Below are 23,602 nucleotides of genomic sequence, written 5' to 3'. Positions count from 1 at the left end.
TCTTGCAATGAAAACATACCTTTTGAAAAAGAATTTGCAATTTAAAGTCTTGTTGGTTATGAATAATGCTCCTGCTCATTCTCCAGATCTTAAGGATGACTTATTATAGAAATTTGAGATCATTAAGATCAAGTTTTTTTCTCTCAATACCACTCCATTACTATAGACTATGAATAAGCAGATCATTTGGAACATCAAAAAGTTTTGCAGCAAATCACTTTTAGCAATGATTTAAATTTACCGAAGGATTAATTCTTATCCTTATAAACTTTTAGTTGCCTCAATATTGGGTGGTGTTACTAAGAGAACCTTCGATTCTGATTGGAGAAAACCTAATTGCTTTGAGGAGTTTGCCGGAGAAAGAACGTGAGTCTGTAGGTAAATGAGGACGATTTCATAAGGTGGAGGATCAAGGCAAGTAGCTGACCACTGAAAAAGATTGATGATATTGATGAGATCTGGTGTGAGGAGGAGAAGAAAGAAATTGAGAAACTTGAAATGGGGATATCCGTAAAATGCAGCAGTGCAAAATTTCTTAAAAAAGCACCACATGAGCAAAAAAGCATCAATGCAATGTCACATTCTCACGAAATTCTCAGAAGGAAGCAAATGCAAGTGTTATTGGATGTGTTCCTAGTTCCCACGAAAAGATAAAGCTTTCATTAAGCTATCAGTGATTCAGATATAAATAATTATTGATTTTTTTTATAATAAATCAATAATAAAAAATATAAGTGTATTTTTCATTTTACTGTTTTAAAACAAAACTGAGGTACCACTGTATTTAAAATTTGCTTGTTGTAAAAATACTAGCATTTTTTTGCATTTAAGAATTTTTCTGACAAATTTAAATTTGAGTTTTCATATATTTAAATTGATACGAAGCTTTGTTTTGCAACTAATTAATTTGAAACATTGTTTCAGCACTGCTCAGATACGGTTTATTCTAATGAATTTGTTTGAATAACTATTCCATTGGATTGAAAACTTCTACAGCTCAGTCCGCCTGCCCGCATTTGGTAATCCCTGAACGTTGCTTGACCGCAGCCGTATTGTAAACAAAAACTGTCGGAAAGCTCCAGAGTGCTGAGTCTTGTTTGTGCTCGTTTACTACTACATTGTGTGTACGTTCAGCTGCGAAGAAGACAAAAAAAAACACATTGAACTATCTTACTAAATCTATTTTATTAACTTAAGTTTCGGAAAGCTAATATGTTGGCATGTTTTGAGTTACAAACTGATCTTAAGCAACACATGTCGTCAAAAGGAAGCCGACAAAAGTGCTCACGCTCGAATAAAATGATGACTTTGCCCTTTTGCCGGTTGGTAAACGATTAAACCTTGGGCCTATATTGGGTGGGAGTAGTTATGTGAGAAGTTCGTTTCTTGTCGGTAATGTAACGTGTTGAATTTATAAGATGTTGCTGCTCAAAGGGTACGTAAAAAATAGACAAGAAATATATTATTAATGATATAAGGATCGAATTTATGTAATTTAAACGATATTTAAAAAACTTGTGAGATAAAAAATAATACATAGTAAGAAAGAAAAAGCATTAAATGATACAAACTGGACCAACTCTACGCAGCTAACATTAATTAGATCGACGTGCAATGCCAGCGTATTAAGGAACCAGATGGCGATAACGATAGGCGACTAGAATTATTCGATAATAGTTTGATTGTTAGCATAACCCTTTAGTAGTTTGAATATATGTTTAACGATATACAACTTTCTGCGATAACTTAGCGAAACGTATCCCAACGCTCCTAAAACAAAGATGCTGGGATACAAGAACGGATAATATCAAAATATCAAGGTATCTCAAAAATTTTTTTTAACTTTTTCGATTGATAGATAGTATGTGGTAATTTGAGGATTCCAAATAATATATCCCGATTAAAGAATTTTGCATACTAAAGTGACATATATGAGTCGTCAAAGAGAAATGAGTTTCTCAAAACAAAGGTGATTTTGTGATCTGTAGTGCAAGTTTCTTTAGATAAAATATTCTCACTGAGATCGTAGGAATAATCTAATGGCAAACAAGTTCGAAGAATTATAATATATGGTAGTTTTCGGTACTAAAGGGCAGACGGTTGAGCCCATCTTAATAGAGAATATGAATCGCTATGTAGAGAGGAGTCCACAAAACAACTTTAAATCACTTGCATACAGAAAAAAGTGCAGTATTTATGTCATTAAAAAATAACGCGAAGAGCAAGTTGAACCCTTGAAGAACTCCTGAAGAAGTAAAATATTATTTTGGCAATCGGACGCCATATGTTACGAACTGTCTACGATTGCTCAAAGAACTCGAAAATAACCGAGTTAAATCATCCGAGCAATCGAGGTCCGATTATTTTTTTTTTACAAATAACCCATGAAAAAGCTTGTCACAGGCCTTCTCAAAATCCGTATATACATCTGCTTGTATTCGTGATCGATAGATTTTGTCATTGTTTTGGTGAAATATATTTAATCGGGCAAAACGAAACATGCTGTTGGTTCAAAAAAATTCTTTATGCTAATTTTTTTTTTAATACGGGGGGAGGGTAACTTTTGTGCATTTTCAATGATCAGGAAATAATCAGGTTAAACATACATTTTAGAAGAGCAACGAAATTGATATATAAATATAATTAAATACATATTTTTGTATAAAATATTTTTCAGTTGCTGATCAAATGATAAATTTTATTTAGTAATAATAAATGTCATAATAATTAAAAAAAAATCTTTCAATTTAATTAAGTCATATTTTTCTGAAATTTGTTATTAATAATAAGCACATAATTATTCACAACAAAGCTTTTTGCGTTAAAAACTTTACAATGCTTATAATAATATATATTATAATTTTATATAATATCTATATATGCTCACATACAATTAAAATAGTGAAACATTAATTTTTACGGTATATTAAACATACAAATTGAAAAATTATTCTTCAACTTTCTGAGGGTCGAATTTGTAAAGATTTCATTTTGCTAAATATAATTTTAAATATTAAACTAGATTTTCATTAACTATTCAATTTAATTAAAATTCAAGTAATAAATTTAAAACAATTTAAATATAATTATTTTACTTTTATAAAGTTAAAATGTTAATTATTAATAAACTCATAAATATTACTTCATAGTCTTAAAATGTTGGTTTAATACTGATTTATCATTTGGCAAAATATACATAAGTATACGTGTTTTAAAATAATATCTAACTATTTTCACAGCTTCTGCTACCATAGAAAGAATTAATATATTTAATTTGGAATAGTTTTGCTGCCTCATATATTTATGATTAAAATAGAAGTAAAAAATGTGTACGAACATTTAATACTTACATTTTTATTTTTTTTTGCTATTTGAAGACTGTGACGTTTTGTCTATTTTTGCTATATGCATTAAAAACAACTGATTTGTATTAAATAATGCCACTTTGACGCAAACATGGGCTTAGTAAATATTTTATGAACGGTATAATCAAATATAGAACTCGCTTTGTGCTGAAAGTTTTTTAGAAATGGACCAATAATTGTGAATTTATTATTTTCACAAAATATATGATATTTTATAATATTTCAATAACTTTAACAGCAACGGAAAGAACAAATTTATGATTTTTTATTGGTTCAGGTAAGACTTATTTTTATTCTTAATTAAATCGTAAGATTTTAAATAGTATTTGACTAAAATTTTAATTTATAATAGTAATCACATACTTCTTTTGCGCTGTATTAGTCAACATTTATTATTGGCACTAACATATTTTTTTTTGATCAATTAAAAATGTAATAATATTTTTTGCAAGATTACATTTGTCTAACTATAATACTTTTTTATTTTACAAAATTACCAACAAGTCTCTTAAAATTTATATACGTCAACAGGTGTTCATACGGTCTACACAAGTGTATCGAAAACACACACTTATTCACAGAAAATATTTTACGTTTCTATTCAACATTATTAAAAAATTTGGGCGCTAGAAGTTTCGAATTTTTTTTAATTAACCTTGATATAACAAGTTATACTAATTTATTGTATTAAGAGCCTAGTACTGTCAAACATATCAAAATTTAACATTTTTGTGAGCTGGAAATCTATCACGTATGGACAACTTGCCTGCAAAGTGGTTAACTTATAACAAGCGTCAGAGTTCGAAGGACTTGGATTGACTACAATTTCATGTGTAGAAAATTCTTTGACAACAGGAAATGGTGCTACAAAGGATTAGATAAAACAAAACTCAATCAAGGATGAGACTTCTTAACTCTGGTTTAAGAGTTAGTGACTGTCTAAAATGAAGAAAACCTGTGCTTTTCTTATTCTCAAGATTGTAATATGTTAATCTCTTCAAAAGTTTTGTCCATGCAGGACAGATGTCCAATGCACCTAAGACGTTATATTTTAATATACTTGACGACGTCAGTAAGTTAGTTGTTATACCGACGACGCCAAGTAAGCCTAAAATCTATCTCGGGATACTTTAAAGCTACAGCTGCTGAGATTCGATAGTGTCTCATATCCATATTCCGGGACTGATTTAATATAGTCGCGTTTATTAGTTATTCTGAATTCAAATCTAAGAAGCTCACGTTGGGTAAAATTAGTCTCAAGCCAATCTCAGCGCTGACATTGTTATTTTACATTAATAAGATATCCCAAATACCGATGAGATTGTAATGAAATACATGATTATATGAGGATGTTTCACATAAAAATCGCTAAGGCGTTCCAGCGTATCGTCATCAGCTTATCGTTTTTGTCGAAAAACAACCGGCGGATGTATTTTTAATGCCCCGTCCCGAATACTGTGAATGCGGCGGCGGTGACTTGCGGCTGCCCCGGGGTTTGGGTCCGGGGGTGCTTTTGGGGCGCTCGGGGGCGGAACGCCGAGAGTCGGGGGTGGTCGATTTCAATGCGGCAGGTGAAATGGCACCGTTGTTCCACGGTGGCGCAACCGGTTTTTGATAACTCTAAAATAGGCCGTGCAAATGGGAAACACGTACCCGTTGCTACCTACTTTTTTGGTGCTGGAACATTTTGCATAAAATATATTGAAAAAAATAACAATGACGTGATTGCTATCATGAAAAAGTTCAGTTTTATTATTTGGAAGTTAAATATGAGTGATTATTAATACACGTATATTTGTGTGATTTTAAAAGTATTGTAATAAATTAAAAATTAGCTTTTTAATAATAAAAGCATTTGATCGAAAAATATATTTTTAATTAAAACAATGAACTGCATATCAAGATAAGATTTCCTTTATAAAATATTGGTGTTTATACATATATCATAAATTATAATTAAAAAATAATCAATTAAGATTTTCATAAGCATATTTTTAGCAAAAATATGGAAAAAAATAATAGAAAACGAAAAGTTATTTTCATCACAGCTGCACTATAAAATTATTTGTTTTATTTAATTTTATACTTAAACTTTGATTATCTACAATATATCTGGCAAGAAAATTCTAGCCTTTTCTATTCTAGTATATTTGTATATATTATTAGAACAGTGGTGTTTTTGACCCTTAAATTGTAGTGTATCGTATACAAGTAAGAAAAAAAAAAATACTATAAGCAAACCGCTGCCCATAACCAATTAAGGATTAGAATTTTACCATCAATTGCTGAGAAAGATACAGGCTTAAAATCAAATACCAAAAAATCGTATGTCAAACTGTTATCCGAAGGTCTAATACATCCTACAGGATTAAAGCACTATACTTCATACTACTGTATTTATATAAATTAGACTTGAAAATGCAAGTGCGCGTGTCGGGCGATCTGAAAGTCGCCAGCACGATCCGCAATCAAAACAATCCAACTGAAGTGAATTGCCAATATAAAATGTAAAGTGAAAAATAAATAAATATTAAAAATAAAAACAAACTGTCAGTGCACTAAGTGGCTCAAAACTGCGACCCTTGCCCGTACTGGAGTCAAACTAAACGCGGCTCGAGAGACATGTCAAATTGCGCGAGATGGTAGCAATAACCAATAAAAAAATAACAAGTGAAAGAATTAATTAATATTTAAATTCAAGGAAACAAATTAAAAACAGAAAATGAAATCAGTGTTTCGTTCATAGAAATAGATGACAATAAGCAGAGAAAAACCCTAGAGGACCAACGTTCTCCAGTGAAAGACTGCTGTTATGAAACATATAGAAGAAACAGAATGGATAACACAAACAAATAAAAAACGGTATGAGACCCAGAAAAGAAACGAAGCCCAAAAAACACACAAAAATGAGCAATATACAAAAAGACCAACACAAATATTTGAGGAAAAAATCATAAATCATAATTTTTTTACAGAATAAATAGAGTTGAATATAAGGAAAGATAAAATTGTATCTTAAAATCACTCAACAACGATGCGGAAAAATTAGTTGTTTGACCAAAAACAAATACAAAGACGCCATTCAGGGCTTACAAATTACCACTACTCATACCACATGTATGAAAAAAATATAACAGGTCTATTCGAATTATGTCTAAAGGCCTACATAACTTATGGCTAATAGAAGATAAAATAAAAGATCTGAAAATTGAAAAGGCTGATCCTTAACTATCATGAAAGCAGAAGAGATATGTTTATCCTAACATTTAATTACACTAAAAATGTAGAAAGCATTTGCATAATCACATATTTTCTTATCACCAAAATTGAAATACATTCAATAAAGGGTTCTAAAATTATCCACCAGTGAAAAAAATGACAATATTTTGGACACACCCAAGGCTACTGCAGTAAAGCTCCAAAATGCGTGGGAAATCATCTAACAGCCATTTGTACTAAGCCGGAGAAAAGACAACCAACTTGCGAACACTGCAAGTTAGCATGATTGTTAAGTTGCAAAAGAACGCAAGAACAAACACAACAAAAACAACAGAATTTGTTATCAAAACTTCGAATGAGTTCAAACAACAAAACAGAAAGCAACAAACAAAATGAGAAAGTGGTTAAAGAACCACTTGAATCAACTATCAACAGCAGATGAACTACGTAAACGTAATAAAACATCCGTAGCAAATTTAATGGAAAAGGTGTTTAAAGAAGTCATGGAAAAACTTGATTGATTGGAAAACCAATATAATAACATAAATACAATAGAAAACTGTCACACTCCAGAGCGGAAACTAAAAAATATTGGCTTGGAATGCCAAAGGACTCATGCACAAACGCAATGAACTTCATAGAGTATTGAAAAAAACAATATAGACATATGTCTTATATCTGAAACACATGCCACACGAGAAATAATATGCAGATTAAAAGAATACAAATTCTTATCACCACAGTAACCGAACAAAGGGGTGATATAATCATGAAGATATTAAAATTCAAACAGAACGTGTACAAATCACAATATTAACTATCAAAACAAAGAAATCCTCTATTACAATTGTAAGCATATACTGCTCCCCCCAAGTATAAGCTACAATATAAGAACATAAGTATTTAGAAATAATAAATCAACTTGGAAATCGTTTTATATTCTGAGGAGATTGCAATGCAAAAAATACCTACTAAGGGTAAAGCTGATCACAAACAAAGGCACGGAGCTCCTTAAAGCTATCCGTAGAAATTACTGTGAGGTCCTTTCAACAGGCAAACTCACATACTGGCCAACGGATCCCAATAAAAAACCTAACCCAATTGACTTTTTTATTATCAAAAACATATCAGTCAATTTCATGAAAATAAAAGAAAATAATGAACTAAGTTCTGATCATATTGCCATTGTACTCGAGCAAAAAGTTCATTAAAAATTACAGATTCAGTTTTTATTAACAATAGAACAGACTGGATAAGTTTAAGATGGAACCATATATATAGGCTAGGACATCCGCACTTGCCGACTCGCCTATAGCTGTGGCCATCCGGCTCCTTAATACGCTGGCATTACATATTGACTTATTTAATGTTAGCTACGAGGATCTGATCCAGTTTATATCATTTAATTTTGATATTTTATAATTTTTTGTTATGTTTATTATTTTTAAGTATGTTCTATTTATGTATATATACGTTTTTTATGTTTTATAAATTTAAAATTTGTTTTCGACCATCGTGGCGCATTGGGGTAACCTGTTAGGCCACGATGGTCTTAATTTAATCTAAAAAAATAAATAAAAAAATAAAATATAATCGAAAGATTAGAGCAAATTAAAACCGTATTAAATAAACTGGTATTAACAACCCGCGCGCAATTATTAACCTCATCCGAGAAAAAAGAAGAGTTCGAAAGAGATGGTAGCGAACACGAGCAACAATCCACAAAACAGCGTGGAATCAAGTTATCCGAAATCTTGAAGAAATACGAAATAACAAAACATAATCAGTTAAAACTTACCTAAGCGAACTGTAGGCCAAACGTTGCACAGATTACTCGCTATGGAAAGCTAGGAAATCGATCAAATGCAAGGAGAATGGATCAAAGACAATCAAAGTAAAGCTGATTTCTACCCAGATTACTTAGCTAACATTTTCACATCCAACCTAGAAAAAGAAAACGTACAATCACTCACCAGTTCTTCAATACATGCCACAGAAATTATAATTTAATAGACTTAAAAAAATGTATTAGTCAAAAAATTGTACAAGACATCATAATTACATTTTAAATGTTATTATGAATCAGAATATGAAATAAAGTTTTTTCAGACAAACACCTTTAAAACCCCTGTATTTTCATGGATTTTTTGTTGTGCATTTAAAATTTATTTTATAATAGTATGTAAAGAATTTTTATTATAATAAAAAAAAAGTCGCTTCACTTTAATCGTCCAACCACATCTGAATCCCAAGGGTTCAATCCAATATTCCAGACGACTAATATAGGTATTTATTGATTATTATACAAATTGTATTGTAAATATCAAAACCAATAGCAGATTTATTCTGGTATTTATTTTTAAATTTTAAAATATAGCTATTAAAAATATTTGAAAATATTTGATGCTTAGAACTGTTTTATTTATATATATTTTTCAATTGACATTATATGGATTTTGTTACTTAAAAATACCTGAATAACAAGAACTCTAAATTTACTACTCCATAGCAACTAAAACGAACCACACGCAATCTCTTCATTCTAGAACACATAAATTAGTATTAAAGAACCGTTTAAAATATATGTTTTCAACACAATTTCAATTTTTTAAGCATAAAACCGCTCTATTATGTGAAAATGCTTGGCTAGTTTACTAAAGTTTTAAAGAAACTTTTATCGCCATTAAAGACTTTCTTTTAAAAACTTTTCAAAGTAAGATTCGCGCAGTTAAACATAATGCATTTTTTCATCCATCGAACTTAATAAGAACTAATAATATATATAATTAATTAAAACGAGAACGACCACGGTTTTCGTTGTGCTATGCTAACTCTATCATAACAAAGTTCATTAATGTGGTAAGGCAACTTTGTTACTTTAACCCGCATATACAGAAATTCAAATGGAAATATTTTTATGAAATATACTAAAACAACATTATCGGATATATTAAATTACTGGAGATAGGTATATAGATCACCCTATATTTTTATGCCAATTTAATTCCAACAAATCCACTTCATCAAACAAATCCGTTCTGACTATTATCTCTGACAAAATCGACTAGCCGACTATGCCAGATAAGAAAACGTCATATTCTGACATTTTGACAGCGTTGCTTTCTACCATTGTTACTTTCCAACAAAAGAAAACTCTTCCTCATTATTCTTCTTTATCTCGGTACGCCAATGCTCATTACCGTCACATCTCACAAACGTTCAACGTGAACAATTTATTAACCCGTTATAAGTTAATATCGTGTCTGGGGGATCAAAATAAGACAATAACAATTTATAACGATAGGTTTTCTGAGATTTTTAACTTTAATCATATGAGAATTTCAAATTACAAAGATAAAGAGCTCTCGGAAAGTTACCGTTTTTTATGATTTTTAAATCTTAATTGGAAAAAAATTATGCAGTAATATTGTTTATATCATGTTTAATTCATGATTGTAACTATAATTTACCTTTTATTTAAATATAAATAATAAATATATATTTCAACATGAAAATATATGTTGAATATAAACATGTGCAAAATATGCAAAATGTTATAGAGAATAACTGATCGTATGTTTATATAAAACTGTCAGGAGAATAAATATTATTATTTTTTAAGCCGGATGTCAAGGATCTTTGCGATACATTTATGTTTAAAATTTTCTTCATAATATTTTTAATATATGTGTTTGATAATATTTAATGTGTAAAAATATATTGTTTAAATTAAAAATATATACATATAGTATCATTATGAATCATTATGAATCAATTAAAACTTGTAAATATCAAGTTAAATAATTTTGAATTACTGACAACATTAAAAGGTAAATGATCACAAAAAGGCAAGCTAATTTATTTATTAAAAATTTATAAATCAAGAATCATTGATAATAAGACGCTTAGAAGGCTTCAAAATAATATATTTAGATAATTTGTGGTATAAATTTTTCATGCGTATTAAAATACTAAGAAATTTATATCATTATTATTAATAATAATACACATAATAAACACAGACATTAAAATTATAATCCTTAAGCTATTAAGAAGTAATTGACTCATATAAATTAATTAATTTTTATATTAGAGCAACGAATTTATAATACAATAAAAAAGTCCATAAAAATTGGTCAAACATTGACATTTAAGTTATGATCTTTAGGCTATCAAGAAGTATGTAAATGTAAATAAATTTATTTATTATCTTAGAAAAACGAATTTTTAGTACAATAAAAGTTAAACGAAAAATGAATAAATTGAGCAATGATTAAAATTTTGACTATATTAAGTATATCTGAAGACTTAACTTTTTTATTGGTATTAAAATAGTGTAAAAAATATATAAAACTTGTTTATTTGATTAAACATAAATGTAAACGAAAAGTAAATTCATCATATTACTATTAATAATTTGACAAAGTATAAAAAATGACATTTGATTTATATACTTTAGATTATTAAATAGTAATAATATACTTGAAAAGATAATTCGTTTTGTATAGCAAAATAAAAATAGATAAATGAATTTCTGGCACAGTAAAAAAGTTCATGAAAACTAATAAATTAAACTTTAAAGAGCAATCTTTTTTATTTTATAAAATTTTATGAAGCAGGAATTATTACGAATTTGACGTTGAGAAATATTTTATGTAGATAGTTAGTGGACCTAATTTATCATGGTTATTAATATTCAGTAAAAATTATACTGAAGGTTTTAAAGTAAAATATATATAATATGTATAAACATATATATGTAAATATTCAGTGGGTTAGACGTAGAATAAATATAAATGTATGGGTTATAATCTTCAGCGTAATAAAAAAATATTTTAGTCTAGTTAAATAATAATATCGCTAAGAGCGTCGAATACCTGACACAACAAAAAGGTTTATAAAAAAAATATTAAATAAACCACCTAAATAAAAACATTTTTTTATAAAATATTTTAAAGCAAAAATTTTGACAAATATCAAGATTAAAAAGCTAATTTTATGTTGATATATAGATTAAAAAAAAATATGGGTAATAAAACACTTTATATATTATTAATCAAATAAATTACCTCGTTTTGCTTAATAAAATAAGTTGGAAAGACATTTGATAAATTTGTCATAAAAATTTTAATAATCCTTAAAAAAAATCTGTATTAAATAAAACTAATTGTTTACTTAACAATAACTTTTATTTTGGCATTTATCAATACTAGTGTCAGATTTTTATTTAAGCACTAACCAAATACCTTAAGGAAATTTCGTTTAGGACGTTAACAGTAATGCAAGTATTTTTTACATTTTCAGTTCGCTAGCGAAAAGTAGCAAATATCAAATTAATATCATTCATGGAATATAAAAATAACATAGTATTTAATTAAGACCACAATGATACGTATTTTAAACATATTTATATATATTTATAAGGTAAAACTTTTTGATAACCGTTATTAAAAGCATAATCCAATGCAGTTTATATTGCTAGTAGAAACATGTATAGATTAAATATTATACTGCCTGGTTTTGTAAAATAAAACAATATATTCGAGCATCAAAATATTATAAAAATAATATTTTTAATTATAAAAATAATATAATAATACACATATATTGTAAATTTATTTAGGTTATGATTAAATTATACTTTTAATAGTAATTAAGTCGATTTTTTGACAAAAAAAATTACTGAAAACTCTATTAAGTCGTTCTGTAAACTATTTTTATGTACCTGTAATTTAAATATATGAATGCTGAAAACCGATTTTGGGTAAGATATAGGGTCCTAAATGATTATTATTTTAGTTTTTGTAAAGATACTACATTTTACATATGATGATATCAATCTGAAACTTCGAATATACATAGGCATATATGTAAATTTAGTATATGACTCGTTTGGGTGTCTATTTTTTTATGCCGTCAAAAACAAGCATGTTAGTATATTAATGGAGCTTTTGTACAATTATATAATTTAAAATGTTGATAAATATATGAATAATTATTTACAAAGGCAATAAACCTTTATAAAATAATACAAAATAATATTATTAAATTATTACTTACCTTTGTATTCCACTAGCTTTGATCATGAAATGAAAACAATTTGTTAAATATATTTTGTGCCAAGCAACTCAGGGTGCCACTCTCGTGCCGTTTTTAAATGTATTATATAGTTACATGTATGTATATGTATAAAACTAAATATTACATAAAATAAAAAAAATCGTTTTTCGCTACAGAACATGTTATTGCTCCGCAGGGGATGTTTCTAAGCAAATAAAACACACTTTTCACATATTATGATCTATGGGCCTACGAGGAATTTGTTTCTAGGTCACACATCCACGTGTACATAAATATATAATAACAACATATTTAATTAGATCCGATGTTGTCATTGCTTCTCATCGAATGGCTCAATCAACCCTCGCATCGATGTAAATAATTGGGATATCCAAACTTACGACCTTCCCTTTACGATTCTTTGTGCTCTCGGAACTTATTGAATCACCCACCGGTCGTTAACGCTTTAACAGATTTCCTCTCGTTGTGCGAGAGATAAAAAGTTATTTGTCGCAGCAGTCGGAGGAGTTGGTTTTTCTTTTCGTTCGTTTTTTTATGACCGACGACCCTTTCTGGTCGAGTGCCCCATCAGAAGCTCGAATTGCCCCTGAAGGTGTCTTGTGAATATTAAAACGTACCATTGAGCAGCCAGCCGGCGAGTTGTGATAGAATTCAATATGCACCAGACGTAAAATTTTATTTCGATTGCCAAAAAGAAAAACTTTACATTGGATTGGTTTGTTTGAAATGTCAGATTTTTAGTTTAATTTTCTGATTGCGGGGAAAAAAGTGATTGTTGTAAACTTGCTTTATAGATTAAAGTTAAAGATATGAATATGCGAAATATACTGTCGCAAATCTGGCATTATTATTTTTTTTTCAGTGAAAACAATTCATGTTATCAAATTGTTTTATGTAGAAGAATGAAGAAAATAGCTACAAATAATTTGTAAGTATATATAATATATTATATATAGGCAGTGAGGGTTTAACTATATGTACGTATATATGAAGAGAATAAAAACATAATAATATTGTTCTTGTAAAATAATATAAATCTTATAATTATATAACTGATCCTAAATGGACCTTATCTAAAGCTTTTATCTCATTAGAAATATTTAAAGAACAACATTTATATTTGAATAAGACTCAATTATTAATAGTTGTAGCTTATGTTTTAAAATGAACGCCAATGTATTTATGTTTATTTATACATTAAAGACATTTTTTTGCTTCTATGAATTTTGTTTGAAGCATATTTGTTATTGGCAGAGATCTAAATTATTATTTACTGTTAAGAAAATTAAGTTGAATTTTAAACAAAAATCTTACATTTCATATGTACTAATTAAAGTTTTTCACAGGTGTTATAAAATACGATTTTTATATATTGTATATTAAATTATATCAAAATACTTCGGTTATTTTTTATGTGTAATTTGATATAAGGGACATTATGGATAAATTCTGTGTATGGTGAAAAATCTAATAATAAGACCCTATGTCATTTTGTAATACTTTTAGATATTTTAATAATAAAGAGTACAATTGACACAAATGTGTTTTCCTCCAAATACAGAATTCTAACCTCACATAGTGTTTCTTAAATAAATATTTATATACGATATAAATATTAATCTAAGAAATGTGATATTATTTTTATTAAAAATACAGGATAGACAAAAATAACGCGCATTATTAATTAATTTTTATAAAATATATATTGCCTGATAAATAAACATTTTATATTTTATCCATCCTGTACATAAGTTTATGCAATTTTATAAATAATTTTATTGCACATATCTAAAAACTGCATCACTCTTCAATTAATGAATATAAAAATAGTTTACTTTTCTTATAACTAAATATTGTATTTAATTCTTAATTGTTTTATTAGTCTTATCTATTTAAAAAAATAGTGATGCATTTTTTGTTATTTTACTGTTGTTTTATACACTAAATGAGCAAAAAAAGTGAGCCTATCTAAAAATATTTTTTTGCTCATCTGTATATATGATACATATTTTCAAATTTCAAAGTTAAATATAATAAAAAAATGCAGATCAAAGTTACAAAACTATTGAAATATAGATTGTTAGAAAAGTTTAAAGCTATATATTATGGCGTAAGTCCAAAAAAGAACCAACCCTATTTGGCATGCATTCATGTAGAAGTGGTGCACTCAAGTGCAGGTACACTCCAGAGGCTTGCAACAGGCTTCTGGTCCTAGAAAATGTTCGATTCAAATGCAAAATAGAGATAAAATGTTCAATGTCCATTTTCTAATCTAATGTGGTATATGTTACCAACTAATATCTTATTGAGGTAATATTGTACGAAAAAAAAAATCCTACGCATTTGGGTAGTATTTTTCTGGTATATTATGTTGTTGATCTGTTGTTAGAAATTTGTGTTTTAAAGCAAAAATTCAAATTTGTGAAACGTGCTTATATCATAATATATTACATAATAAAATAATAATTAAAAATAGTTAAGAAAATTTTATAATATAATAAAATTATATATATATTCATAATATATATTTTGGTTATCATTTTCTCGATTTAATAAAACTAAGATCATTCTATGTATTGAATATGAGTGAATCACTAAGAATTACGTGTTCTAAAAAATAATCATATAATAATAAAAATCTATTAATGTCATAGGTTTGATATTATTTTATGAAAAAATCAGCTAGCAAAATTACATGGGGGATGATTAGTAATGGGTGAAAACTATTTTGTCTTCCATACTATTATATCATATGTGTGGTAAACCTTTCTTTCGGTAATTCGGATGTTATCTTCGATCAATTACCGCTTCTCACCTGTTCCTATAACAAACAAATTAATAAATACAATTATACGCGTTTCATCACAACATAATAAATGTATTATTCGTATACGAATAATTAACACGCAAAATATCATTACATTAAGAAATACATGTGTGTATTTTACGAGCGTAATTTGTTGTATTTACAGTGAAAACATTCGTAGAGATTCGATGAAATCGAGAGAACAATTTGCAAACGAAACAACATTATTTTCCGTTGCGCAACAATTTGATTACGATGTTGTTTGTTTATCAAAGCCGTTGTTTATTTGCACAAATAATTGTGGATAATTAATATTGTATCTACTTTAATGGTACATAAATATTTTAAGTCTTAATATTTTGTAAAAAAATGCCAACGTGGGTTTTTACATTTTTAATAGGCTCTCTGATTTAATTAAGATATTGGGACATTTTCTATCGTTTATATATTCTGTTTGATATACTAAACATCAGAAAGTCATTTGAGTTACATAAGAACATTATGTCTAAGCCTTAAAAAGCACTTAAACACAAGTAAAAAAAGGTTCACTTGTAAATTTAAAAGCTTTAATATAAATTTATCAAATTAAAATAGTACTTATCACGATATTTATATAGGGTTATCCCGAAATTAAAATTTTGACAGTTATTCGTTAGTATATATTGACACCTTAATAGGTGTTTTGTAATGAATATGTTGATGCACATCTGTCTACTGTGCTTCAGAATTTTTACCAAATAAAAACATTGCATGTTATAAAACATATTGAAAAAATCGGCAACTACGGCCACTAAAGACATTTGTGAAGTAATTGGTAATTTATTATATATCTGTAAATGGCAAAGATGCTTTAAACATATTCGAACTGAAAATTACGATATCGAGAATAGTTCTAGATGTGGGAGATCAGCAACGATAGTCGATGATGTCCTGGCTGCAAAAACAGAGACAAATCCTACTCAAACAATCATTAGCTGGCAGAGAATATTAATCAGTCTGATTATATATTATAGTATATAGACACATTAAGAAGATTAGGAGGTTTAAAGACAATGTATATAGGTTTTACATGAATTGAACAAAAAAAAAACAAGTTAGCGTATATCCGCTTTCTGGATCTCGAGCTGATCGTCTTTTATACAATAACAATCGTCGTAGAAGACAATGTGTGCTTATTCCATAGTAAGTATGCCTATTCTATAGTATATTTAAAATTTGTTTTTTGGGAAAATGGCTTTGCCGCTTAGTTTCGTCGCCATTTTGCCACCAAGTCATCTCATCGAATCGTTTAAGTATATAACATATATTTATAAGTTAAAAAGTTATACAATATCAAAAAGCTTTTTTTTTCAATGTATAAACAAACTAACATTTTTTTATACCAAATTATTTTTAAGAAAAATTCGGTAAATTTATTATGTTTAAAATTATAATTATATGTTTTTAGAGAATAACAAATATTTTTTTTGATAATTAAGTATATTTTTATCACTAAAATAAAAAAGCTCATCAAATAACTAAAGAAGCAATAATGATTACTAAATGTTTTGTTGAAGTAAAAGTGTTTTTTTATTGTAAATTCAGTGTTATTTGATATTGTACAGTGCTAAAATAATGATAATGCTATAATAATAAAATTTATTTACAGTAGAAAAGTGTAAGTCAAGATACAAAGGTTTATGTAAAAAATGTAACAAATTTGTGTATAAAGCAATACAAAAATAAAAAAAATATTTAGTAAGAATATGAAATGAAAAAAGCATTTTTTGAAATAATTATTTTGGTTAAAATAAACTATTTCCATCAGTTAAAATCTTACTTTAATGATAAAATAGTCTGGTAGAAAAACGGCAAATATATATAAGATCCAATAGAAATAAATATGAATATAATTTATATTCAATTTCTTTAGTTATTGCTATCAAAATATTATTTTGTTATTAAATAAATTGTTAAAGGTCATAGCGAGGGATGTTTACAAAGTTCAAGGGATTTCAATTTGCTGTTGAATAATAATTTTGAAGCCATGAAAGACGCGTTTAATTTACAAAGAGCAATCATTTTCTTCTTATGAAAGAAGACTTTAAGACCTCTGAAATCATTTTGTGTTCACTGGCTTTTCTTAGTAAGTCTTCTAATTAAGCGTTTCTCAACCGGTATCTACGTGGTCCCCATGGGACCACAGAACAAGGCACAAGACAAAAATCAACTTTTGGAGAGATCTAGCAAGATCTAGAAGAGTCACAGTCAAAATAAAATAATAAAAATATTATATGTAAATAATATTCAAAAGTAAAGCTAAAATGTTTAAATTTGTCATCATTTAGTAAGTAAAGACAGGTCGATTCATGCACGTGTTCCCAAAATGTGAAGAATCTTTTATGTTTTCGTAAAACTTATTAATATTGAATCTTAGTCGGTTAAAGGTGCGGAACAAGAAAAGACGTCAATTGTCTCAATCTTTGGATAAAGAATTTTTTTACAAGTTGTAAGCTTTTTTATTTTTTAAAATTTAATTATCTATACTGTATTATTATTAAACACAGTGAGAAATAATTAATATGATAATTTTTATAAAAATAAAAATACTATTTTAGATAAATTCTATATTAACAAACGATGGCATGCCACCATGTAAGTTACAAAAAAATTAAAAATCGTACACTTTAAAAAGCTTAAAGATTTTTTTATTACAAGCATTTAATGAAAGATCAACGAAAATTAGCATGGTTTAATTGTTTTCTTTGAGATTTCACAGTTAATTGCAAAAGTCGGAAGAGAATATACTATTACATAATCTTTGATTTTGTCAGCAGTGTCTATTGTTATTTTAAGGGTCATGAATTAGGGTTCAAATATAATCACTCAAGTAATTCCTTTGCGCAATTCTTCAGTATCGATCAAATGGCAGATGACGTGGAACAATAACTAATTGCTTATTTGTAAGCTAAGAAGTTTGACTAATGGCATATGTTAGATTTTGATATAATAACAAGCCCATTGAAGAAATGTTTTTTGCCAGAAAATTTAAAACTGACTAAAAATGAAACGATGTATCAAAAAGTTAAAAAAAAATATAGAGAAAAATATCCCGCTTGAAAATATATTAGCTTGTGCAACCCATGAAGCTGCTTTAATGGTTGGAAAATATCGAGGATTTATTGCATATCTGGAAAATTATATGTTAAATATTTTTTGCATACACTGCGTAATCAGTCATCAACATTTAGTTGCAAAAAGGTTGCCTCTCCTAATATTGTTATAAAACCAATATATTTAATTGAAATAAGTTCACTATGATTTTTACGACAACTCTGTGTGGAAAAAAAAATTGAGCGCCTTCTATTTAATATATATAACACACAGAAGTTCGTTGAAAGGTAATTGTTTAATTGCGTTGTTGTACTTTAGAATAGTATTGTATAATTTGGGAAGAGATGGTTGGTGTAAAATGTGATATATTTTATTTTCCAGATATACTTGATAAACTTAATTTGTTAAACAAACAGTTACAAGAAAAATAATGTAATATCATAACATGTAAGAAAGCACTAAATTGCTTTTCATGGAAAGCGCATCATCACAATTTTCGTCATTGACCACTATTGACAATGAAGTACAATATGATGATTTTTATATACATTTATTGACAATTTGAGGCTGCTTTATGATGATTTATTAGTTAGATTTATTAATATTATAAATATTCCGTATTGGGTGGTAAATGCTATTGATATAAATATCAAACTACAAGAAAGTGTTACAGATCTGCAAAGTGCGATTTAAACTAAATAAAAATAATTTATGAATAAGCACTGAAATCGCGAGTACATTTTCACACCTCTGAAAGAGAGCTGGATTATATTTCATTGCATTTCCCACATCTTGTCTCGTTGAATCTGGATTTCGTAGCGCTATGCATCTCCTCGCAAAAGCTCGTAAGCGTATTGATGTTGTGAATACAGGAGATCTTTGTTTGTCGCTGACAACATTGCAACCAGATATCAATAAACTTGCCAGATTGTATCAGGCACAATCACAATAAAGCGAACTTTCAATTAATATTTATTTTGCTTTTGATAAATAATATATTATATATTTTGTTATTTTATAATAAACGGTATATTTTTTAAGATGTAATTTTTCATATTTTTTTTGAGCAACTATTATGGGGAGGAGGGCAAAGAAAAATATTAAACTTAGAAGAGGCTCGAAAAGGTTGAGAAACGCCGTTATAAATATTAAACTACAATAAAGTTGTCGCAATTTATAGTTTTATATATAAGTTGATAATATATATATATTGAATCCTAAGTCAGATACGTTTTTATTTATTTTAAAATAAAATAATATTTTAGTTATATATATTGTATTATAATAAACTGTGAAATTTACTCTACAACAACACACTTTCATCTAGAATATTTCTTTCAAAAAAAAAAATAAATTAGTATATGAACAGTACTTCATAGTGAATAGTCCTAAATGAAAATGAAAATTTTACAAAATATAAAATCCATATCGAAAATATATTACTAATTTAGGAAACCACTTATATATAATGTGTATTTAAACAAAATGTATAAAAAATTCTTCTCGCGTATTGTATTTTATATTAGTGTACCAGGATCAAATTTTCTCTTAAAAAAGGTTTAAGCAATCCATTACAAAAATCAATTTTTTTATTACTTTTGCTTGTGTATATTTTTTTCATCCGCATGTGTGACTCATTGCTCTTTTTTCGTATATATTTTTTTGTTACAAATGCCTCTGCGGTTTATTTTTTTTAAAGAATAGCGGGACCCGTACGTTATAATGGCCATTACGTCAAACGAGCTTTTAATTCTTTCCATTTTTGGACATGGCTTTGTACGTACACACAAACGTATAACATTATAAATTGACATAAGCTCGCTATAAACGCGTGAATCTAAATATAGTCTAAAATTGGATTATAAAGATAAAAATAAATTACATTATAGAAGAAAAAAATGCAAGTCTCTTTGCCTTTAGTCGATATGAGCTTTCCGAGCTTAAAAGCTTGCAATCCCGTTTTTATGGTCACGTTCGGAACTATTGACTATATGGAGTTGATTGAATTTATACACGTGTGTATAATTGGTTTAGAGTAAATACATTTAAGGGTGAAAATATTATACGGTCCAAGTGCAATGATTAAAAAAGACTGGTCTTTAAAATGTTAACGACTTAAAAAGCATACAATTATGCGGGTTTAATTAATTTTAGTTTGCAGATTTTTTGATACGCGGAAAACATTCTTGTTTATTTGATGCCTTTGATCATTCTTTAGTCACAATATATATTTTGAGGTCAATATAAATGTCAACATAATTATATTTAACCGAAAATTTGCATCAAGTGTTATAAAAAAATATTAGCATGTTTTAATAACCAACACACAAGTATTTGTGTTAGTTATTAAAATATACTAATTGAGACTTTTTTCCTCCAACATTATGAATGTTTAGTTCAGAAACAGACTTTGCTGATTTAAATTTGCAGTATACTGCACTTACTGTGTATAGATTTATCAATTTATCACGTTAATAATTTAACTCTAAAATAAAATAACTTTCGGCGAATAAGAAACAATTTGTTGAAGAGTATTTTTTTAATATTTTGGAAAACATTAACGCGTTGTTTAAAAATTATTATCGGAATTATTGCTTATAAAAAAAATAAATATTAATTAAGTTTGAAAGTTAATAAGATTTTCATTCTTAAATTCTGTATTTTAAAATAGACCACTGTTCACTTTGTGAGTTTATTGTTTATTTTAAAAACGTGATACTATCTCGCTATGGTGAACAAAGTGCATTCGGCGAGCAAGTTTTGCTCGCGTCTTATTAAATATTCTTCGGTAAATTGTTTCTCTAGTAGCGAAAGACAAATAATGGCTGGGAAAATGGGAACTGTGCGGAAAAACGAAAAGTCGCCGGAAGCTTAGTTTTCCGAGCGCAAAACTCGACGGTTGCCTCTTCCGGCGTCTTGCAGTAAAAGATACGACCGGCTGTATGAAAAAAATACGTTTTTTTACTCTTGCACCGGTAGTTGTAACGGCAAACAGGTTTTATACTTTTTCAGTCTATTTTCACCGAGTTAAAATTAAAAACGTGACAAATTATAATTTTTTTGGGATTATATTAACATTTTACGATAGAAACAGTTGTTTTTAATTAAATATAATACACAAATAACACAAAATGTTTCTGTTAAAAATCATATTAGACCGTTTAAGATCGTTGATATATCATGAAACATTATAGTTATGAAAACAATAATTTTAATGAATAATTTCAATGTTATAACAATAATAAAATGAGCAAATTTAACGTTTAAGTCTTGTAGATCCACGATAGTAAATATTAGCTGAATTGTTTTTAAAAATTACAAACAATATAACTACTTAGTATTTATAATATCATTCTATAAATGAGAAAAAAGTATTTTAATATGCTTAAAAAATATAAAAAAATGATCTGATTAAAAATCATTTAATTTATTAAATTTCATTATTTAATGCATTATCTTTTAATGATGTTTAACAAACTTGAATTTTATGACAGTATCAATGTATATTAAGATGTACATATATACTTAATGCTATCGCCAGATTGTTAAAAAAATATTAAATATATAGTCTTTTTAATATTTATTATTGAATAACATAAATTTATTTAACTTCAATAACAATCTATCATATCTATTTGATTCATATACACATAGAACGAGACTATTATTAGCTCAACTTATCTGTTAATTTGCACCACAAGTGTGAAGTGCACAATATTGGACGTTTGCCAAATTCAACAATCGCCATAGACATTCTCACACCATCCCCTCACATTCATCGAACTGTTATTACCCTCTCTATAATGATTTCCCATGAGGAAATTTATTAATTTTATACACATAATATGTATAATCACGAAAAACGTGGCGGGTGTACCAAATCGATCACATTTTGGTCCTTTGAGGCCATAAAATATTAGGTGACTTATAATAAAATATTTTTCGAGTTTCCTTGGCGTGAAGGCCGTCGCGTGTCGCAAAAATGGCTTCAAAGATAGGCCTCGGGTAAATACCTTATACGTGTAAGGCTTTTAAGGCTTCCGAGGAATTAAATCGTATTCATTTGTCACGTCCAATTTTGTTAGCATCCCTGTGACTTAACGCCCAGGTCGTGTCTTTACGATATGACAAAAAATGTTGAGAATTCATTACACAAAAGGTTGTAATTTCTGTGATAGGACATTCATTTAATTGCAAATATAAATTAAATATAATATGCAAGAGACACATTGCTTAATATAATTACAATTTATTTTATGCTGATTCTGCTGTGGTTTGCTTGATGTGTCAATTGAAATGACACTCAGTATGAGTTTTAATCAAAGTTCCGGTAATTATGTATAAAACTAGCAGAAAATTTATCTATATTTTTAACAATGATATTATGAACATAAAAAGTGTAACAAAATTCTGACATTGATTAAAGCAAAAATTAATGACAATAGTAAGATAAGAGTGAAATATTCGTCTATTGTGTACTTAAATAAACCTAGTGTTTTTACTGATTGAGCAGTGAGAAATAACAGATTATTTCTTTAAAATTAATCTGTTTTAATATGATTTCATTGGACCGCACAGTTTTTCTCAAAAATAAACATTTTTTTTATTAAAAAATAAGCTTATTTCATCTGCTATTATACGGATTAAATTGAGGAAATATTTTTGCTTAATGTTTTATTTAGTCGTGCAATAAAAAAAACACGAATGTTAATATAGGAAAATTTGCAAAAAAATATATCAAAAAACGTTTTATTATTTTTTTAATTCATAAAACGATTTGCTTATTTAAAGATTGACAATTTAGTCACATGACCTCTGGTTTAGGGTAGGATTGCATAAATGGTAAAAATAGTATATCATTAGATTAATAGTTTTAGTGAATCCTACATATATTGCTTTCTACTAAAGCACAATCGAACAAAGGTACTTTACAAATGAGAAAATCGTCACACACGAGAATTAAAAAAAGGCAAATATATTTACAATCGTCACAAGGTATATGTATATATATGTTTTTATTATGTTCTCTGATAATTCT

The 23,602-nt window shown here is 27.7% G+C and overlaps 1 protein-coding gene across 2 annotated transcripts in view; it reads right to left on the bottom strand.

Moving 5' to 3' along the window:
• The window catches only part of NaCP60E (Na channel protein 60E), a 301,694-nt gene that overhangs the window by 132,325 nt on the left and 145,767 nt on the right, over positions 1 to 23,602 (bottom strand). Inside the window, exon 1 of one of the 2 annotated variants that reach the window (XM_088199233.1) lies at positions 8,383 to 8,528. The exons of the other annotated variant lie outside the window; for it this stretch is intronic. The gene's annotated coding sequence lies outside the window, so the exon portion shown is untranslated. Of the gene's footprint in view, positions 1 to 8,382; positions 8,529 to 23,602 lie in introns of those variants that run through there. 2 annotated transcript variants of the gene reach the window in all.

This window comes from Plectrocnemia conspersa, unplaced genomic scaffold (genome assembly GCF_051122295.1).
Source record: "Plectrocnemia conspersa isolate PC_06_02 unplaced genomic scaffold, ASM5112229v1 ptg000012l, whole genome shotgun sequence".
Taxonomy (NCBI): Eukaryota; Metazoa; Arthropoda; class Insecta; order Trichoptera; family Polycentropodidae; genus Plectrocnemia; species Plectrocnemia conspersa.
The sequence above is the reverse complement of the archived record's forward strand: the minus strand, read 5'-3'. Positions and strand labels throughout refer to the sequence as shown.